Consider the following 3996-nt stretch of genomic DNA (forward strand, 5'->3'; position numbering starts at 1 on the left):
GAACATTCAAATATGACTTCGTACGAGGAAGTTAGGATTTTTATAAAATTCGACATAGCAGTATACAACCCAGAAATCTGTTTGAAGATCGAACGATTTTTAGACAACACAACCTAAATGAGAATGGAAGATCTCATTAATAGCAACACAACGATAAAAAAGACAGATGAAAATGGACGTCGGATGAAGAAGTTATGAATTTTTAACGGACTTTACCTATCCCGGCCTGTTAAAATTATAACATTACAAATAAAGTCAAAATTATCCGACAGAGTCTAAACAAAAGTTGTAGACTACAGTCTCACCTACGCGTGGATATAATGAACGTCAAGAATGGAGATCATATGCGAGAGTTACGATTTTCGTGAAGTTTTAATATTTATCACCGGAGGAGTACGCCCCGCGTACGAGTGGTATGTATGGCTTGCTCCGAAGCAAGGACCGAACTCAGCCACATCGACGTCTCGATGCATGCGAGCCATGCATGCATACTAGCTCTGACGCGTGACGACTAGGCTGGGCACGTACGCCATGCCCAGCGTACGAGGAGGCCTCAGCCTCTTATAAATAGGAACCGAGACCTCCGGTTTTAGGTGCCAATTTCCAACCTCTTTCCTATATTTTCTCACTTTTAAGCCCCTCGAGATTACCCCAACACCCCAGCGACGTATCCAAGCTCCGACGAAATCCCGAAGCCTTGAAATTCTCAAAAAACTAACCTCTTTCCAGTCGAAGCACTGCTCACGTGAAGTCTAACTTTTTGTCACTCTTACCAAGTGAGTTTCTACCCCCGTATTTTCATAATATTTACAGTTTTAAAGGGGCAGAATACAAGTCCAACATAAAGATTTTGTGTTACATATGGTTTCAAATAGTGTTAAAATGACATTAAGTCATCACAAATATTTCAAAATGTTAGATTCTTTAAAATGTTATACAAACTTATATTTTCCCTAAAGATCATATATATATATATATATATATATATATATATATATATATATATATGATTTAAAGGGCTTAGGATTGATAACTCGCTTTATTTCCTTTTCCTTGTTTGGATGTGGATTTAGGGTAACGGTTATTTGTCTAAATGTCGTTTAAATTTTAGTTATATATATATATATATATATATATATATATATATATATATATATATATATATATATATATATATATATATTATTTCATTCAGTTTCAATACCCTTTGTAACTTGTTGAGCAAGGGGTTACATTCATGAACAGTTAGTATCAATACAAAACTTACATATAAATTATAATAGGTATAATTTATGATACAAGAATACTAATACACGAGTCAAGTATATATAAGTACATTGTTTTACAAAAACAAGGGTTGAATTCAAAACTACACAAGTAGGAATAACTTACAACACATTTCAAATATACTAAACAAGGAATATAATATCGATCAATTATTTCATAAGGAATATGTTTTCATTACTATTATACATGTAACGTCTATATGATTTTTATGAGTCAACGTATCAGGTTGTTTAATTCAGTTAAACAACATAGTTAAAGTCATGATATTATAACCAGAGTCTCCAGTCGGGGATCGAAATAAGTTGTATATAGATCTATATGGGATTGACAACCTCGCACTCGGGCTGCTAGCTACAGTCGGGCATACACGCCTATGAGTGACAATTGTTATCAACCATTTTTAAAATGCCTTCAATATGTTTGTTTCAGTCCACCATCGTCCTGTATGGTTATAATAACTCATATAAAAGATATTAACAATACGGTTAGTGTATAATTAATTAAAACATAAGTACAGTTTCAAAGTACTAGTTTACAAATATACAGTTTACAGTTTACAATAACAGCGGTAACAGCCAGGCACAATCACATTTACAGGTTTTATAAAGAAATATAAATTCAGAATACTAATTTACAAACATAACGGTTTTATGGGATTAAAACTTCTTTTCATATACAACAGAAAATATAGGATTTTCTGGAAATAATTAACATATTCAAAGAACAAAAAACATACTTTCAAAACATACATACTTATGCACTCACTCAACTTTATGTTGATACTCTCTTTTCAAATTACTTGTATTCTCAGGGAATCAGTAGCAGGTACTCCCCGAGCTTTTGAGAAGTTGGTGTTGTTTTTGAGTAAAGTCTTCAATGTTTTGTTATAACTATTTTGGTGTCAATATACTGGGATTGAACACATGTATAAACTTATACTTTTCAATACAATAGTTGTTTGTACTTTGATTACTATATGCATGTGTTGTGATACTACAAATGAAGTCATCCACCCCCGGACGTTTCCACCGTCTGGTTTGGGGGTGTGACATATTGGTATCAAAGCATTGTTTATAGTGAACTAGTATATCAATTCATAAAAGATATACAAACTATAAATACATTGGGGTTGAAAGCTATGACTACAAGTATAGTTTAAAATTTTAAGTATTTTTACAAGAAAGTATACTAACACTTAAACATACAAGAACATTATCACAGTCATTACAACTTAGAAGTATTTGGATGTTGGACATTACAGTCAAACTTGGACAGTTATGTAATCATATAATATAGCCTGATCAACTATATTGGTTTGAGATACTACCAACATGTGATTAGGAGTGATAGTAGTGTTGCAACAAGTCTAAAAGTTACCAACAACATATACAAAATAACTCTAAAAGAAAACATAAAGTTAAAATACTATAAGAGTATTTTAGGCAATATATACCAAGAACCCATTATCTGTTAACTGTAAGTTTCCCTCGTAGAAATTTTTATTTGCTTATTACCTGTACTGATTATATTAGACATTTCTTATTCTCGCTTAGATATCAATGGCTGGATTTCATATCCCCGGAGACCCGTACTTTTCGAATCAAGGTAACGAATAGTGGGTAGAAGAGGATCCAGAAGAAATCATAGAAGAGGAAGAAGAAGAGGAACCGGTGGAATCGGAAGAAGATGAAGATTCATAGGGTACTGACACAGAACACGCAATGTACAATCCCCCACCAACCATCCCACCTCCCGCAGGCAGGTAAGGATATCAAGGACCGACACTAGTTTAGGCAGATCACATATACCACTAGAGTCGACAGCAGGGCAGCGCCCACCCTATGGAATGTGTTGAGACTTCTACAACCTCAGTAACGGAGGTTCAACCGACAGGGAACTCCCTGTCATTGTACATTGTATAGCTCGCCAAACCGACCAGGCGAGGGTTTCGATAAACCGGATCCTAGAAGTCAACACAACGGGCACAAATCAACGCTGCAGATATTCGTCGTTTAGATGGAGTTCATGATGACACCCGAGCCCACACCGAGGCACTACAGAACCAAATGAATGATGCCCTAACCGAGATAACAGAGTTACGGGAGCATCAATCTACCATAGAAAAGAGAAAAATAGGACACGGACACCAGGGAGCAGAGTCTAGTACTCGATGCAGTTCACGTAGCAAGTAGTGTTGGCACTACTTCCAATTTTGTTATAAAATTAAGAATTCGGTTAAATGTATTACTTTTTGTAATTTTGTGTATGTTAGACCTTTAGTAAGGTCCAATTTTCCAAACAACGTTATGTATCCAATATATATATATATATATATACATACATATATATAAGTATTTGAATTATGTTTTACTTCATTGTGTATCAACCGAAATTCATAAGTGTATCTTATGATGACTTGAATACAAGATCCATATTAATCTAAGTGTTTTAGTTTTGAGATATCAAATTCATGTTCATTCTTGATATCTTACAATTGTTTCATCTTTCAATTTTTTATAGTAAAAGATGTCTCCTCGGAGAAACCTCCGGCGTGTCAATGTTAATGAAGCGCCAACACCACCTCCGCCACCACCACCTCAATTTGATGCTGCCATGTTTCAGGCGGCGATCACCGCAGCTATCGCAATTGCTTTGTCCCACATAAATATCCTTGTTACAAGTGGGTCAGGGAGTGGAGCACATCCCTCC

Source organism: Lactuca saligna, chromosome 4 (genome assembly GCF_052625555.1).
Source record: "Lactuca saligna cultivar CGN05327 chromosome 4, ASM5262555v1, whole genome shotgun sequence".
NCBI classification, from domain to species: domain Eukaryota; kingdom Viridiplantae; phylum Streptophyta; class Magnoliopsida; order Asterales; family Asteraceae; genus Lactuca; species Lactuca saligna.